Consider the following 19,464-nt stretch of genomic DNA (forward strand, 5'->3'; position numbering starts at 1 on the left):
AGTGGCGTCCATATTAACTTCCTTGCCACAGAAACAACAAACACAAAATGGAGATCTTCATCTTTTGCTATCGTCTTCTGACGCATCTGGCGTAAACAAAAGATGTTAAGATGTTATCAACAGAGATCCTGTGATACGATAAATTGCACAAACTTTTCAAATGTTCAAATGTATGTGAATTCCTAAGCGACCAAACCGCTGGGGTCATCGGTCCCTAGACTTACCCACTACTTAAACTACCTTATGCTAAGAACAACACACACACCCATGCCCGCAGGAGGACTCGAACCTTCGACGAGAGGGGCCGCGCAGTCCGTGACGTGGCGCCCGAAACCTCGCGGCTATTCGGCGAGACCTTTCCTACTCCGTTCTTTATTATATACTACTGAACAACCTGCCGAAAACATTACACTTATTCCCCTTTCTTTTATATGGCGGTAATGTCTGACATCTTCCATACTTGGAGTCCTTCATCCTTTTGAACGAGTTTATTAAAAATAGGGTGCAAGTGCTCTTACTACTTTAAGTCCTCCGTAGCTCAATAATTCCATTACTGTACGTGTAGGTCCGTCTGCCTTTCCATTTCGTGATTTTTGAAGAACCTGATAAACTTCATTCTCAACCACCTCTTCCACGGGGTAAATCTCGACTTCATTGTGTTCTTCTAGATATTCTGTCCTATTCTCTGTAAGAAGATATTTAAATGTATATACCACTCAGAAATGGCAGTCAGTCTAGCTCCATTTTTAGTTTTAGTAGGAATGCTCACTTGACGAATAAATCGCTAATATCTAATTCCCTGTTGTTCTACGTCGGCACATTTCGTTTCCCACGGCTCTTGGCTGGTCATGCCCCACACTCAGGGCACCTGCAGCGTGTCTCGCGGACGGCAACTGCTAATGCGGTGAATATCAACCCCTCGAACATAAAATGCTGTATTGTGCGTGGAACTCACACACACGACGAAACAAAAGAGCAATCACAACAGAAACACTACGACACACACTGAGAAAATCACACTGAATGAACTAACAGGCCACATCTCCAAGACAGAACACATCTACACGGTGTAGCACATTAATGTGACCATCGCCTAAGTTCGACGTCAACATGCAATAACAACTCACACTCCGCAGGTGGCAGCACCAGCAGTGGCGTGTCGTAGGGACGCCGAAAAGAGTGCGGTTGTTTTCGTAATGAGGAAACGGACTGATTTCTCTTACGCCCAAAGCGGCAAGTTCAAAGGCTTTTGGGCCAAGTGCGGGAGCAATGCCGAAACTGATGTGTTTGTAAACGATACGATATTGCAGTGTCTGTATTATTACGAATATGATGCAAAGTTCATTTGGACATGCGTGAATTGTACACGATTGGCAGAGCTACGACAACATATTCCCACTTCTACTGAATGGTCAGAACCTATCCAAATGAACTTTGTGTTGTATTCGGAATAACACAGGCACTAATATCGTATTTATCCGCCGATACCGGGCAAGCAACTTTCTAGTAAAATGTCTAGCCCGTAAGGGAATATACACGAAGGATGTGCGAGTACAGATTGTCGACACGTGGTTGACTAAGTATGGAAGTTTGGGTCTGCCAGCCACTCGTGTACGGATCGCCAAATGGTAAGGCGACCGCTCGCGACAAGCGGGAAATCCAGGTTCGTGTACCGATCCATCACAAGTTTTCAGTGTCGTCATTCCATTCTATAGCTGATGACTATCCTTATTCGCAACTGTGAACACATTTAGTGTAGATGCTTGTAAACTTTTCAATGGGCCGCTGTGGTTAAAGTATACCGTGCATGACAAAATGGCGCTACGCAAAACCAGAGCCGAGCCAAACACGGTGCACAACGCGCCATAGATGACATGGATGAACGCCGACTGCGGAGGTACGGTCGGACGACCAAACGTGCAACTGTTGAGCAACTGGCCGCGAAGATGAGCCAATGGGCCATCAACAGAGTCTTCTCAAAGACCGTTCAGCTAACATTGCTGCATATGGGCCTCCACAGCAGGCGCCTGGTTAATGCGCCCAAGGTGACTGCTGTTCATCGGCGACAAATGCTGGAATTTGGAAGCAAATACCGCATCCGGACGTCCACTGAGTGGCGACAGCAGACCTTTTCACATGAATCATTTTTTATCCTTCATTGGACAGATGTCTGTTGGCGTGGTAGGCCTGAAACGTCTAAAACATCTGCCCTGCAACAATTGATGGAAGGGATCAGGCAGGAGGAGGGAACGTTACTGCCTTTTGAATATTTTTCTGGCATTCCCTACATTCTGGAAGGCACAATGAATCAACACAGGTATGTAACTATCCTTGGGGACCATGTCTACTCCTACATGGAGTTTGTTTCTTCTCGGCACAATGGCATTTACCAACTGGGTAATGCAACGTGTCACACTGCTCGTACTGTACGTTCGCGGTTCGAAGAGCACCAGGATAAATCTACCGTACTCCCCTGATTTAAGCCCGTTCGAGAATTTGGATCGGTCTGTTCACGCAATGGATGCTCTACTGAGAAACTTAGCGCAGCTGACAGCACTGGACTTGGAATAGCTCCGCGTCCTCGTCGGCACCTTCTTCAACCTCACTGACTTTCTTCCTCCATGGCCACATTAATGTGACTGGATAGTGTATAAACAAATAATGCCTTATAGGCATTGTAGCAGACGCCAAAGACACGACTGGGTTAGTTCAGAAGAGGACTCCAGTACAACCTACATCTTCAACACCCACACAGAGGGCGTAACACACGAAGAAGAACATGTAGACACCAAGTATAGGTACATTAAACCTAGATCAAACCAGAGAGAAATCTGTTGTCATATAATCCTTCCCGATAATTGTTCCACTTGAAACTTGTTAGTACAGTAACACAGATTTTTAGCACATAGTGCAAGTTAGAATGAGACCTATCGATATCCAATCCTATCCTAAGCTTGTCATTTTTCCTTATCATTCTCAACCAAAACTGTAGCAAATGGACAAGGGCTTTGGGGGGGGGGGGGGACGGAAGAAGACAGTCAGTCATTTCAAAGAAGATTTGGCGAATTCCAACGGTCATCAAGGCGGATGAACCTTCTCACAGCAGAGTGGCATTTGTACTCCAGCGGAGCGGCCACAAATGGCATCTGGTCCCAGTGGGGCTCCCTGATCACATCCTCTGGGGCTGGTCACCCCAGTTGTGGTCCGCCCCCGGTAGCTGAGTGTTCAGAGCGACTGAATGTCAATGATAAGGGCCCATGTTCGATTCCTGCCTGTATCGGAGATTTTATCCACTCAGGAACTGGGTTTTGTGTTGTCCTAATCACCATCATTTCATCCCCATCGACTCCCAAGTAAAATCGAAAGACTTGCAGCCTGCGAACAGTCTACCCGACGGCAGGCCCTAGTCACACGACATTTACATTTTACCTCAGTTGTAGCCAAGCTACTACAACTTCGGTAGCCAAAATTGAAACTTCGGCTTGTGAAGCAGTCATGAAGTATGTGATGATCGTAAATATACCCCAGGGAGCTAATACCTCGTTGACCGAGGTCGACGCAAGCAGGCTATCGGATTCTGGGGAGCCTGCATTATGTGCGAAACAAAACTGCAAACCTACCAGTACCTCAGAATTCAATCTAAATCATGGACACAAAATCAGACCGAAACAGACTTTTAAAATGGGAACCATAAAGATACAACCAATGACCTCAATGAGAGTTTTGAGTATAGGGTGAAGCCACCAAATATGTCCTTCCGCAAGTCAAAGATTTTGGTAGCTGGTTTTCATAGAGCCTACTCTTAAGAATGGACTCATAAAATAATGACTAGAGCGTTTTCGTAATGTTACTAAATATAGGAGTAAGAATATTACTAACATTATTTTTAGAAATGCGACTGAAGATTTTCTTTTTTATGTTCAATTACAACAGGTCCCAAAGCACGAAATTCTATGAAATTAGTCTTTTAGACTTAAAACAAATTGTGATCTCTTTTTTAGACCAACCATAAGAAACTTACGCAGTGTTACTGACATTTGAGGAGTGTAACATAGATCTTCTCCAATAACTTCAAATATTTAATACTAGCATATTACTCACAGTTACCTCTTTCTTAGTTAACGCAGTCTTACGTTACAAAACACAGGAATACATGTGATATTTGTCTACAATGTAAATACAAACTTTTTTGTACTGCATGTAGTTTATGACACCACTCATCACTGTCATGAAATCTTCGGACGGCCTTCTTTAGGTACATGCGGGACATGGTGATACCACATGAACGCAACCGTCTGTCGTTCAGCACGACAGTCACAAGATTACGATGAGCGTTTACCCCACACGTGGAGAGTGTCTGCACATCTGCTACGAGAAAGCGGAACCCTAACAGCTATGCATCATGACAAATGCAGCGCCACCTAGACGTCAGCAAATACCACATACTCAGTTTTAATAAGCAAAATAAATTCCAAAAATTGTTCTTCTTTGCCTATATTGCTTTGCTAAAATTTAAAGCGTATTTAATCTTTTAGGTGTTTAAAAGCTTTTACAAATTATCTACCACATTCCTTCCGCGAATGTATGCAGAGATAAGATTTTACCTCACCCACAAAACCTCGATCTCCATGTACTGTTAGTAACAGAAAGCGCTCGCAGCTTGTCATTTTAATAATGTCTTAATTCTTTTTTGTGTGCTCCCACATACTGTTTACCTATCCTTAGTCACATTCCACCTCCAGACATCAAACGGAAGAGTAAGATACTACAAGCCGCCCCACTCTATTAAAAGAGCCAGGATTCTTATTGTAAATGAACTCAACATAATCAATGAATGGAAAAGCTTTTGACGGCAAAACTATCATCCACAGTCTCTGAAACTGCCCCTGAATCCGTGAGAAACCCCCTGGATTTCACCAGCTTCGGTCATTTTGGACCGCTCTGAATCGCATACGAACAGGCTCTGAAGGATGTGCAGACACTCTCCACTAGTGGGTAAACCTTCATCGCCTTCTTGTGACTGTGGTGGTGAATGACAGACGGTTGTGCTCATGCAGTACAACATCTTCTGCATGTGCCTACAAAGTTCCTTTAGAAGATTTATTGACAGTGACGAGAGGTTCGATAAACTATGTAAAATATCTCGAGATTCACTTGCAGGTATTGTCATTTGTTTTGTATTTTGCTGGGGAGCTGTGTTGAAGTATCGAGACGTAGTGGTTTAGTAATATTTGTATACTGTCCAGCCACATTAACGTGACCATCGGTCATAAGCCTGAATAACCAGGTGCAGGAAGAAAGGCAATGAGGATCTGGAATCTACCGACAGTGACGTGCAGCCACGCCGAATCCAGTGCCGTGGCCACCTGCTTTAGGTTTCTCGGTTGAGGATCCACAGCACGAACAACTCGGTCGAAGTGGTCCCACAGATTCTCGTTTGGGTTTTAATCCGGTGATTGTGGTGGGCCGAGGAGTACGGTAAACTCATCCCAGTGCTCTCCGAAACACGCACGTACACTGTGTGTGACACTTTGCGATGTCCTCCTGGAAGACAATCCACCATGCCGAGGAAAAGCAAACTTCGTGTAGGGGTGGAAATGGTCCCTGAGGATAGATGCTTATTTGTATTAAATCACTGTGCCTTCCAAAATGACAAGATCACCCAGGGAATGCCACGAAAACATTCCCTAAACCATAATGCTCGCTCCTTTTTACAGGGTGTTTGCTATCACACGTTTCACGCAGTACACGGAAATATCCTGCCTGACAAGGCATGAAACGTGGATCACCCAGTGGACGTTAAACTGCGGTACTGGCGTGCAAATTCCAGCTTTAGTTGCCACTGAACAGTGGTCGGCATGGGTAAATGAACAAGGCGCCTGCTGCGGGGGACCGCACACTGAACAATCGTTGAGGAGAACTGTTGGTAGCGCCTTGGTTTATCTGGAAGGCAGTTGCTCAATAACTGCACGTCTATTCGCCTGTACACTTCTTCGCAGCCGTTATTCAAGCTTGTCATCTATGGCCCACTGCTGCTTCGGCGTCGGTTTTGGATAGCGCCGTTTTGCAATCTCGTTTTGCAATCTACGATATACTTTAATCATGGCGGCAGGCGTACGGTTTACAAACTGGTGAAACGCTTCCACCCTTGGCGCGAAAACCAACGAGCATACCGTATTCCTTTTGGACGTCAATGAAATCGGTCCGCTTCCGGCTTACGACGACGACCGCACTGTTTTCCGTTTCCTCCCCGACACGCTTTATACACCTTCCATCGCTAGTACTGCCGCCTGCCGTGGTGGTTATTACACGTTAACGTCGAACGCAGGCGGTGGTAACATTACTGTGACGACTGTTTATATATAAACGATAAAATATAAATAACAGTTAAGCGATAATTACGTGACAGATTTTATAGATTATAAAATGACTCTTTGTATCCTGTTTTTGTCTCCTGACTGTCTGAAGATGACCACTGGCTGGTCGAAACCGATAACGGCATTACGAGGTGTTCAGGTGACTGTGTCAAAAAATACAAAAAATAAAAAATTCTCAGTATGAATATTGAACTCGCAGATGCATCAAACGCTGCTTGCCACATCCGTCTTTTCGGAGATCCTGCTTCTGCAGAATCGTGAGGGAGCCTCGTAGAACATAAAAAAAAATTAGAACTTTGTGGAATTGTGGAAGTTTAAGCCAGTCATCGCATATAATATGACATTAGATGACGGATAAGATTATTAGTATCCGTGTTACTGGGTGCGTCTATCGAAGTATTGCCATCTCGAGACCGAGGACCTCTGCACGCACTGGAAGCCGCCTGGCGGTCGGCAGCATCACGGGCAACTGCTTCAGCACGTCAGCAGACTTCCGCGTGGCCTGGCTTCCGCGGCAGGTAAGGTGATTACGGCGGCAATCCGTTTACCTGCGGCGGTGCGCCAGGGCCGACGGCCGCGACGCGGGCGCCTTCGGACACAGCTCGCCGCTACAAATCAGATTACGGCAGGGGTGGCTGCTGGGTGCCGGTCACTTCTTACTGTCACTCCGGCAAAGAGCTGACAGCGGATACCGAGAGCGCGTAATCGACAGGAATGTCGTCAGGACCCGACCGGTACAAAAACTCACGGCTGACATGTCGAGAGGGCACACTCGCTTTCCCACTCGTTCTAGAACTCGTCAAATCTGTACCGGAGGGTCGTACGACTCATACGACTGAGGCTTTCAGGGCCGGTATTTGCATTAATGCTGATTTTTAAGCATAAGACAGGGGTGTAAAATATGTGCCTAACATTCCTTTTTCATGCAGCAGGCCTCGTCAGAAGCTATAATCACGCAGATAGTATTTTAAAAAGTCATAACAACCCCTTTAGCTCCTAGCAAAATACTTCGCTTACACCACCAGTTGCCGGCCGCGGTGACCGAGCGGTTCTAGGCGCTTCAGTCCGGAACCGCGTGACTGCTACGACCGCACGTTCGAGTCCTGCCTCGGGCGTGGATGTGTGTGATGTCCTTAGGCTAGTTAGGTTTAAGTAGTTCTAAGTTCTAGGGGACTGATGACCTCAGAAGTTAAGTCCCATAGTGCTCAGAGCCATTTGAACACCACCAGTTTCAGTCGTCTGACCGCCGTCAGGTTCATAAAAGTATTGACAGCACCATGTTAGTCGAAAATACAAGTTCATTATCGTCAATGTGATAAAATCATAAAACCGGCGTAAATGGTGTGAATCTGTTCACCACGTCAACGCCGATTAGTTCTGATTTGAATGAGTACACTGCCTAGCGCTTTCTCTATAGGCTGACAATATAATTTATGTTACGACATGGCTTTATCGCCTTACAATAATGACTTCCAATTTCACCTAACTTGATGCTGCGAATGAAACTGATGATGGTCATACGACTGAAACTGGTTGTGTAAACAGAGTATTTTACCAGCGGGTCAAGGCAGAAATATAAATTTTTCAAATATATAAGAACTGAGGAGCACGACCTTCTGAAAATAAACAGATAGTAGTTTCTGATTCAGCGAAGCTCAGGAAATCGAAGTGGAACCAAACTCGTTTCTCCGACTCTACAGTTTTATCAAGGTCCAATCATTATCGCTACTATGCTAGAATCTACAGAGACGTCACAAAAAGTAAAAAATCGGAAGAAAATATGAGAAGGATTCGCACTGTTACGGTTCCGTACGACCTTAATTACTTATACATTATTTAGAGATCATACGCAGGTTCTGCTGAGTGAGTTAGCGACTATCAAAATATTGGACACAAATGGCCGTATCTGTAGAGTGCATTGATTTAGAAGCTTAAATTTTTTACACCGCCAAGGGATCCTAGACCGCAGTATTTGACATGCATTTCAGCTTGATGGCTCTATTCTTTCTGAGGGAAAAAAAGGGACAGACGGACAACAAAGTGATCCTTTGGGGGTTCCTTTTCTACCGGCTAAAGTAAGAAATCGTAAAATGTACGACAACAAATTTAACAGAAAGAAGAAGCGTTGAACGTAAACGGTTAGTGGCCCCTAGTGCTAAAAAGATCAAGAAAGTGTCAATTCTTTCATGCTAGAAGCTTTGTAATACACATCGGCGCAGCTCGGTGATGTTAGAAAGTGATCAGGGCCAACGAGATACACGGGCCGTGCGATAAATGCGTGACGTCACATTAGTCGGCTTGTCCGCCACACTTCGTGAACGCTTGTCCCATGTGACATCAATATTTAATTGAAGAGGTACCTACTAAAATCTTAACTTCGTCGTGTACTATGAAGAACTTGCTTTCATTTAAACACGCAGTCACGAATTATTACACTCGTTTGAAATAGTTGTTCGCTCCCTGCCGCAAACGGCTACTGGCACTCTAAAGACCTGCAGTGTCACGTGGCGTGGCGTACGCGCCACGGCCTGTCCATTTCGTGAGCCTCAGAAGCGATCGAATTACGTCAGACGCGACCGTTGCTTGGATGCCTGTAAACAGTTCGACTTACTGAATTTGTTTGAATTTGAAACTACTATCTCAATCTTTACAGCCTCCAGCATTAGGAAATGAAACATCAGGCACGGAAACATGCTTCAGACCCCGGTCTACCGCCATTATAACTAAAATCAGCTATGATGTACCAGAAAAGATTGACAGCACTGTTGAAACTATAAAACTTTCCTTGGCCTGTTCTTGCACTGCTTTCAATCGGTATGGTCCAGTCTCATCAAGTGAGTGCTCTTTCACGGATACCAGTGCTATTACATAGCGAAATTCATTAATTTTTCTATCTGCTTGTAGTAATCTCCACTATACAGTATACAGTGGCTTCGAGTTATGTTTGTATACCCATGGAATACTTACTTTTTCCTGTAAGGGTTGCAGTTTACATATAATGTATTACGATGGAGAAAGGGGCCTGTGAACGCTGAAGACAGTGCCACAAATTATGGCAAAATCGTAACACAACACTCGCATGTGTCATACTACCACATGTTCCAGGCGTATTCAAAAAGTAAGGTCCTATTAGATGCGAAATAGAAAGCATTGTGAAAATCCGATGGAACTTTGCACAGATGTGTTATGCAGTATCTTTTGTTTGCCTGTCGATCGCTCCACATCGCTCTTTTCAGTTCAAAGTGCAAACTGATCACATAGAAATGCCTAAAACAACAGTCTCTCCTGCCAAGTATGTGGGTCGGGTGAGAGATTTCGCCTGAAGCTATGCAGCCCACATAACTTAAATGTCAAGCGTTTCTTTCTTCAAGACAATTTTCGGCTGCAATATATATACAATCCTGGAAATTGAAATAAGAACACCGTGAATTCATTGTCCCAGGAAGGGGAAACTTTATTGACACATTCCTGGGGTCAGATACATCACATGATCACACTGACAGAACCACAGGCACATAGACACAGGCAACAGAGCATGCTCAATGTCGGCACTAGTACAGTGTATATCCACCTTTCGCAGCAATGCATGCTGCTATTCTCCCATGGAGACGATCGTAGAGATGCTGGATGTAGTCCTGTGGAACGGCTTGCCATGCCATTTCCACCTGGCGCCTCAGTTGGACCAGCGTTCGTGCTGGACGTGGAGACCGCGTGAGACGACGCTTCATCCAGTCCCAAACATGTTCAATGGGGGACAGATCCGGAGATATTGCTGGCCAGGGTAGTTGACTTACACCTTTTAGAGCACGTTGGGTGGCACGGGATGCATGCGGACGTGCATTGTCCTGTTGGAACAGCAAGTTCCCTTGCCGGTCTAGGAATGGTAGAACGATGGGTTCGATGACGGTTTGAATGTACCTTGCACTATTCAGTGTCCCCTCGACGATCACCAGAGGTGTACGGCCAGTGTAGGCGATCGCTCCCCTCACCATGATGCCGGGTGTTGGCCCTGTGTGCCTCGGTCGTATGCAGTCCTGATTGTGGCGCTCACCTGCACGGCGCCAAACACGCATACGACCATCACTGGCACCAAGGCAGAAGCGACTATCATCGCTGAAGACGACACGTCTCCATTCGTCCCTCCATTCACGCCTGTCGCGACACCACTGGAGGCGGGCTGCACGATGTTGGGGCGTGAGCGGTAGACGGCCTAACGGTGTGCGGGACCGTAGCCCAGCTTCATGGAGACGGTTGCGAATGGTCCTCGCCGATACCCCAGGAGCAACAGTGTCCCTAATTTGCTGGAAGTGGCGGTGCGGTCCCCTACGGCACTGCGTAGGATCCTACGGTCTTGGCGTGCATCCGTGCGTCGCTGCGGTCCGGTCCCAGGTCGACGGGCATGTGCACCTTCCGCCGACCACTGGCGACAACATCGATGTACTGTGGAGACGTCACGCCCCACGTGTTGAGCAATTCGGCGGTACGTCCACTCGGCCTCCCGCATGCCCACTATACGCCCTCGCTCAAAGTGCCTCTACTGCACATATGGTTCACGTCCACGCTGTCGCGGCATGCTACCAGTGTTAAAGACTGCGATGGAGCTCCGTATGCCATTCGACGGCCAACACCGCGGTTCCTGGTGTGTCCGCTGTGCCGTGCGTGTGATCATTGCTTGTACAGCCCTCTCGCAATGTCCGGAGTAAGTATGGTGGGTCTGACACACCGGTGTCAATGTGTACATCCACAGTACAGCCGTTAATTGGCTCCCACCGTTGTTCATCTTTACTCACTTAAGCGGCTGGATATGAAGACAACATTTCGGCACAAACAACGAAAGGCAGACCAACGTAGAGAATTGGCGGAAAGCACAGGCGGCTGCTTTCTGCGACAAGGGTACTGGAAAGTTTGTACAACGCCTCAAGAAATGTCTAAGTCGAACCGGCAACTGTTTAGAGAGGTAGCTGGAATTTGTGGCTGACTGTTACGAATAAAAAATTTTTGATTTCCACTTTGGTTTTCATTTCGCTACCGTTCGGACCGTACTTTCCGAACAGTCCTCGTAAATCCAACTGATGGTGGATGTTTAAACCTTTGAAAACCGTTGTGGATATTTATAAAATATGACTGGTAACAGTGAACTTGTTGTTTCATTCTAAATCTATAAATGTCACGGTAAAGTCTAACCTAAAATGTTCGAATTTAAAGAATGGTACTTTATCTGCAAAGATGGTACTGTATTCAACGACAAGTCAGGAGATGTACAATATTGCACTGGTGAGTGACACCATGTGGTATCCGCAACAGATGGATATGAATATGGAGTACCGGCTATCATGTACTAGAAGCTTTCTAATAATTTTAGTCGTTACAGTAAGCTTCAGAAAATACAATTCCTGTTGCTGAATATGACAGCTCAGATCAAGCTCGAAGGAAGAAGTAAGCCTCAAAAAGCAACGTAAATAAACATTCCGTGTTTAATATGCTACATTTTTCAGCAGATGAAGTTTTTCCACGAACATTAGCGTCTGCTGTCACCGACCCACCATCTAATTGGGACAGAGATCCTCACACCACTCTTGTAGTAGATGCCACAAGAGAAGCGTTATACATTGTGATGTGTTTTTCTGATGATATTCTAAGAGCGTATGTTCCTAGATGCGTCAATCAATATTTTGTTTCCTCCCATATACACCTCACGAAAAGGCCGTGAGTTCACGGAGAGAATTACCAACAATCGTCTTTCCCACGCTTGCACCTTTCGTGTCTGGACGACGAAAGGGAGGGAGGTGGAGTGACAGGTATACAAAGTACCTTCAACCACACAACATAACGTGGCTTGCTGAGCATACGTGTAGATGTTCTATATCTCTGTGCACGGCGTAGGTGATAGTAAACTTAGAACAGGCACGGAGAAAAGGAAGTTAACATCCATTTGTCGTACAGCAGTTGGATTAAAATATAGAAACACTGCAAGCAAGGTATGCATGAACATGAATGCAGTTGCTAGCCAAACCTGCTGGTTGCGTCGTTGTATTTGACACGAACGGCTCCTGTGCTGTATCCTCAGTGCTTGCAAGTGTCAGCCGTGGTCAGAACAGTGTTCTGCGAAGTTATGAGTCTACTATCTTCGAGCTGAGTGATCTTGAACGTGGGCAACCTGAAAGTGTTCATATGGTGGGTGCTTTAGTAAGAAGGTAACGGTAGCGTTTGGTGTTTCGAGAGGCACCGTATCGACGACGTATACCGAATACAGGGACAGTGAAAAAATATCAACGCGGACGACTGTGTGTGTGTGGAGTGATCTTGACTGACAGTCACTAAAGGGGATTGCGACGAAAAATAAGGATGCCAGTTGCAGAAGTGGCTGCTGAACTGAATGTCGCACTCAAAAACCTTGTCAGTACGAAAACGATACGAAGAGAGCTCTATAAGCAGGGAATTGCAGGACGATCTGCAATTCCAAACTCACTCATTGACAATGCAAATCCCCCCCAAGAGGAAGAAAACATGAAGCCGAAGCCATAAAACCTGAACAATGGAAGAAAATTATTTGGTCGGCTGGATGTTTCCAACACCTGGCCGAGTTTAAGGCCCAAGAGCGCCTTTTCAGTGATTATTTGAGGAACCAAATCGTCGTATTCCATGCGCCTCATGCTTACTCTGCAAAGTTGTGTGACCATTTTTGCTGATCATGTCTATCCTATTGTTCGTTCCCCCGTGGTGATGCTGTATTCCAAGATGACAGGGACCCTGTTCAGACAATCATCCATGACTGGTTGTTTGAGCACGAGTATGAACTGTCGCATCTCCACAAGTCATCAGTCACCAGACTTCAATATTATTGAGCCTTTGTGGTTTACTTTGCAGAGAAAATTATGTGAACACTATCCACTTTCATTATTGCTACCAGAATTTGGAGCTATTTTGCAGGAAGAAATGTCAAGATTATATTGAAAACCATACAGGATCTGTATTTAAGTATTCAGAGGCCACTGGAAGCTGTTTTGAATGGCAACGCTCGTTTGACACCGTACTAGGCATGGTAATTTGCTGTCTTTTTGGTGTTTCCCTACTGTTGTCCACCCCTTGTAGCAGCAAATGGTGTCTGTCAGGTGCAAAGCAGCACCTCTCCTGCCTTACACCTGTCTGACTACTGCTTACTGACTGAAAGCGCTCGCAATAATAGACGAAACCAACTGAGACTGTTGTTTTAAATCATTATTTAGCAACCTCTACAGTTCTGAGAATATTAACGCCTAAAATTATGTATGTTAAAGACTTGAGAGCAATTATTAATACTGATCTCAAATGATGCACTCATTTATCATAATGTACTATCTGAAAAATTTTGCACTATTATCCAGACAGATCTTGATAATATTGTCGGCGACAACTAGCTAAAAATGTACAGATATGTAAAAGGCGGACATGTTATTACTCAACATTAAAATATAAGTGAGTCACAATAGTGTTCAGACAAACCATACATATACCGCCTTTTAACAATTAGGGAGCAAACTTCAGTCCACTCACAGGGAATACTGAACGTATTCAAAGGACGGACAGAATGGCCAAAGGTTATCCATTTGCGTGAGAGCGTCTGGTAATATTTTCAGGAAGCAGTGTTAAGCGAATAATTTAGAAATATGCTTGGCTCCCTAAGTATCGCAACCGTAGACCCTGCAAAGAGAAGATTAGACTCATTACAGCGCACACGGAGGCATTTGAGTAGTAATTTTTCCAGCACACCACACGCGGTCGGGCCGGGGATTAAACCGTAACACATGGTACAGTACTAAGTATTTTCTGCCATGCGCCCCACAATGGTTTGCAGTGTATGTACGTAGATTAAGAGTAGAGTGGAGAAGGAAATCATGTCCTAGCCAAAGAAACGCCCAAACGAGGATAGCAGGACGCGGATTAGAATTCACTATCTTTGTTTTAAGACTATTCCGCCTAGTCCCATGAGAGCTTTGGCAAAACTCGTGGCACACTTAGCATCATATGTTGTACGTTTACAGGATGGCCCGCGCGATGGCCTTCTCTGACAGCTAAGCTGTTTACCTGCACTCAGCTTCGCATGTTTGGGGGTAAAGGCTCCGGCACTATTTTTCTCATAGCATTCTTTGAACACTACCTGCTCTGTTCAATCAAAAGCCCGTGTGGTGTCTGACGTAACAACATGCATGCGGGTCCACGCTGTAAAGATGCTTGGTTACAGTGTAGTAGTAGCAGCTTCATTCATCCGTACATCACTTTCACAAGCATATTGGTCACTTGTGATTAAAATTTACGAACAAAATAAATAGTTTATGTATACAGGCATATTTACAGATCTAGGTTGACAAGGATGAGACAGGAACCGTCCTGGCATTTAGGTAAACCACGGAAAACCCGAGTCAGAATGGCTGGGTGAAAAATGGAGCCTCCACCCTCCCTAATACACGGCCAGTGTGTTTTAAGACAGTGCCACCTCATCTGTTTATCGCTAATGTACAATGGTCTTGCAAAGATGTAATTTAATTATGTAAAAGGTTAGTGCTGCACTGTTCGTTCAAATACAATAGTTTCAGTTGTTCTCAGGACGTAGATGATAGAGCACGAGACGGTTCAGCCTTTTGGTACCGGTTCGATCCTTACTACCGTCCCATGGCCTACATTTGTATCGCCCTCTTATTCGGTTTTAGGTAACCAAACGAAGATAACGTTTGGCAACACGGTGTCTGGTAGGCCTCTTGAATATCCGCACCCAGCGTCCTGACTGGCTAACTTCAATGCTAATTAACTCGGAAACGGCGCAACGCAACGAATTTTTCCCTTATCAAGTATTTCTCAGCAAAACCTAACTTACTACATCAATGCAAGCTTTTCAGACTGTTTCTGACTATTCTGTATGGTAATGTCTGTGTGCGTAAGAGACGGCTAGACGGCTCACGGAAATTCCACTGCGGTTGCACACTACGTCCTAACTCTAGCGGGACTCGGACAAAAGCTGCCAGCAAAAGGGTTTATGGACATTCGATGCTACTAGCGTGAGACAAACTGAGAGTTTGTGTTGGATGGGAAATGTGTCCGAATGGCCGAGGCGGATAAGGCGACCACTGACGTAAAACGGGAAATATGGGTTGAGTTTTATACTGTGGGTGACCGCAATTGACGGGTCTAGGCGCGCAGTCCGGAACCGTGCGACTGCTACGGTCGCAGGTTCGAATCCTGCCTCGGGCATGGATGTGTGTGACGTCCCTAGGTTAATTAGGTTTAAGTAGTTCTAAGTTCTAGGGGACTAATGACCACAGCAGTTGAGTCCCATAGTGCTCAGAGCCATTTGAACCATTTTTTTGACCGCAATTGAAGTAAACACAGTTTGACAAATAAACTACTTCCATCTGTAAAGGAACCTTTGTTTATAGGAACACGGACGGTTTTATAACGTCAAATCACATCTTCAGGTGTACATCTGAACAGGATACAAAACATATGATCAACATTATGATCCAAAAACGGACACGAATCCTAATAATAGAAGCAACATGGTAACCAATATTGAAAAAACTCACCCGTCGTTAAAACCTTAGCCCATAAAAGGAACAGAAAGGGTTCTCAACCGTCTCCAAATAAATTATACGATCCGCTACAAGCAAGGCGTCACAAATCAGATTCGCCTGTTGAAAAAAAAAAAAAAAAAAAGACATGTTAGAACAGATTTACCCTACGATAGTTCAGGTATACATGCCCCCGTCGCAAACCGAAGATTAATAGATAGAGAAAAGATACTGAGCGGATAATTCAGTACGTAAAAGGAGATGATAATACAATAGTTATGGAGGATTGCAATGCGGTTGCACGGAAGGGTAGAAGAAAGGATAACGGGGAATATGAGCTTGGTACTAGAAACGAGAGAGGAGACAGACAAATGAGTTCTGCAATAGATTTCAGATAATAATAGGGAATACTCTGTTCAAGATTCACAAAAGGAGGAGGTATACTTGGAAAAGGCCGGAAGATACGGAAGATTTAAGTTAGATTACATCATGGTCAGGCAGAGATTCCTAAATCAAGCACTGGATTGTAAGCTGTACCCATAAGCAGATATATACTCAAATCACATATTTAGTAGCAGGCTAAAATTTAAGAGACTAGTCAGAGGGAATCAATGCGCAAAGAAGAACTAAGGAATGAAGAGATACGCTTGAAGCTGTCTGAGGCTGAAGACGCTGCGACAAAGAATTTTTCAGCAGGCAGTTCAGTTGAAGAGAAATGGACATCTCTAAAAAGGGCAATCGCGGAAGTTGGAAAGAAAAACTGGGGTAACAGAAGAAATGCTTCAATTGATCGACGAAAGAAGGAAAAACAAAAATGTTCAGGGAAATTCAGGAATATGGAAATATCGGTCACTTAGGTTTCAAGTAAATAAGAAGTGCAGGGAAGCGAAGCCGAAATGACTGCATGAAAAATGTGAAGAAATATAAAAGGAAATGATTGCGGAAAGGACTGACTCAGCATGTACAAAAATCAAAACAGCCTTCGTGAAATTAAAAGCAAGAGTGCTAACATTAAGAATGTAATGCGAATTCCAATGTTACATGCAGAGGAGAGGGTCTACATGACGAAAAGTAGTTCGAGTGCCTATATGAGGGAAACATTTGTCTGATGGCGCGATAGAAGATGAAACAGGAGTAGATACAAAACAGATAGGGGATCCGGTATTAGAATCAAAATTTAAAATGGCTTTGGAAGACTTAAGGTCGAATAAGGTAAAAGTGATAGATACCATTCCACCTGAATTTATAAAATCATTGGAAGGAAGTGTCAGCAAATCAACAGTTCACGTTGATGGATAGCATGTACGAATCTGGCGATAAACCATCTGACTTTCCGAAAAAATCATTCATACAATTCTGAAGATCGTAGGAGTCGACAAATGTTAGAATTATAGCACAATCAGCTTAACAGTTCATGAATTCAAATTCATGACATGAATAATATACAGAAGAACGAAATAGAAATTGAAAGATGTATTACATGACGATTAGTTTGGCTTTAGGTAGAGGCACAAGACTAAAGAAAAATCAAGACACTTTCATAGAATCTGTCGACCTGGAAAAAATGAAGCAGACTGTGAACGGAGCTTATCATCAGGACTGAAGTACATGAAGTTGCTGCTATCTAGGCAGCAAAATAATACATGACGGACGGAAAAAGGAAGACAAACTGGAAATTTGTCGTCTAAACATTCATGGTGGTGTCTGTTTGTACTATATCGTGTCTCCCTACCACTTTCGCGCGACGGCGCTCTGAGCGTGTTTTTTAGAGAACTAGTTTGAACCTGGGACCTGTTGCTGGTAAGGAGACGCCAGACCACACATGACATGTAGAATTCAGAAGAGTTCAGTGAGACTAGCGATGATATAACCAAATACTAAATGATCTCAGCGTCAGCTTCACTGCACTCCCAGCAAAAGTATCTTAATACTAACTAAATTTAGTGGAAAGGGTTCAAGGCTTTCCTATTTTTAGTTAGCTGGTAAAATAACGTCGAAAAAGCAGTTACGTTTACCATTGGAAATTTTATTCTACTCACAAAACATCGTTTATAAATTACACTATTGATAAAAGGAAATGTTTTAATACAGGATGGTAAAAACCAACTGCGTTCAACAAAAATGTGAACGAATCTTCCGTAAATGCGTTTCCAAGTTCTACAATCGATCGAAGGGTGACCTATGCCATATCACATCTATAATCTAGGTTTAAATTAAGTTTCACAAAAGAGAAAACTATCAAAATGGTCTACAGTGACCCTCAATTATCTTTAATTACTTATCTAACCTGTCGTATATTACAGTGGCTGATGTGGCTTCTCAATAACTATAAAATAGAAAAATCATCGCGTTTCAGATCTTTACTTCAAGTGGCAAATGTGAACACCATGAGTTTTAATTAACGATCGACACTAGTATTACGCAAAAAGCGGTTGTAACAGATGAGACTTCTGCAGTTCTGAGTGAAGCCTTATGCGCTCAAAAATGCGGCATCGCGTGCGTTCATTACCTTGTCGGTGTTTAGGCAGCGTCAGGGCGACAGTTGCCGCCGCACCAGCCATCCAGCTCGCCGTCTCGGAACCAACTCTCCTCTAACTTCTCCTTACTACAATTTACCGAAGTTGGTTTAAAAAAACTATCTGGCTATGTTTTCATCTGACCAGTCAGGGTCTCAATGTTAATCTTAAGCTCCGCCTACAAAAATTCTGTCTATCCAATGAGAACCGTTATACTTTTCGTGGTGGGGCAAAGTTTTTTAAAGTTTGCAACGTAACAGAGACGCTAAAAATTCTCACGCTAAAACCTGCAGCTAGTGTGGTCCTTTTAGCGTTATCGTGAGATCTATACTGTTCTTCTGGAGGGCTCTATCTTTTAACATGGGCTGGAGGATTGTCCTAATGTAACAGACACGCGAAAATGTCTCACGCTAAAACGTGGGGGTGGTAGTTGTACAGGTATGCTGACCCGTCCGTCCCTTATCGTAGGGCCTTCTAGCTCAACACGGTTTTGCTCTCGGCTTCTGTCCTCGTTTCGCCCCTCGGAACTGCGTCTGCCTCACGGTGGGATGGTACGACATGCAGTTAGGCATTCTTGTGTTAGTCTGTGGTATTCTATTTGCTCACTCGTTACTCGTATTACTTTGGTTAATTTAATGTCACGATTTATTCGGAGCTACGTGACATACTAGTAGATTTGCTTATTATGTCAGGGTTTTCATGGAAGGTGTTGGATTTGCCTGACACCTTACAGTTGTAAGGACTGTGGGACCATGCTGAGGTCATCGGTCCCTAGGCTTACACATTAATTAATCTAACTTAACCTGTCTTACGCTAAGGACAACACACACTCCCATAACCGAGGGAGGACTCGAACCTCCGACGGGGTAAGCCGCGCGGACCGTGACAGGACGCCCTAGACCGAGCGGCTACCCAGTGCGGCAAAGGAAGACATAAAAAGCAGGCTAGCACTGGCAAAAAGGGCATTCCTGGCCAAGGGAAGTCAGCTAGTATCAAACATAGGCCTTAATTTGAGGAAGAAATTTCTGA

General features: G+C 44.5%; 1 protein-coding gene across 2 annotated transcripts in view; it reads right to left on the reverse strand.

The window, feature by feature from the left end:
- LOC126355204 (LIM domain only protein 3-like) overlaps positions 1-19,464 on the reverse strand; it is a 295,646-nt gene that overhangs the window by 255,447 nt on the left and 20,735 nt on the right. Inside the window, exon 2 of one of the 2 annotated variants that reach the window (XM_050005439.1) lies at positions 15,935-16,039. The exons of the other annotated variant lie outside the window; for it this stretch is intronic. The gene's annotated coding sequence lies outside the window, so the exon portion shown is untranslated. The remainder of the gene's footprint in view (positions 1-15,934; positions 16,040-19,464) is intronic. 2 annotated transcript variants of the gene reach the window in all.

The sequence above is a fragment of the Schistocerca gregaria genome, chromosome 3 (genome assembly GCF_023897955.1).
Source record: "Schistocerca gregaria isolate iqSchGreg1 chromosome 3, iqSchGreg1.2, whole genome shotgun sequence".
Lineage (NCBI taxonomy): Eukaryota > Metazoa > Arthropoda > Insecta > Orthoptera > Acrididae > Schistocerca > Schistocerca gregaria.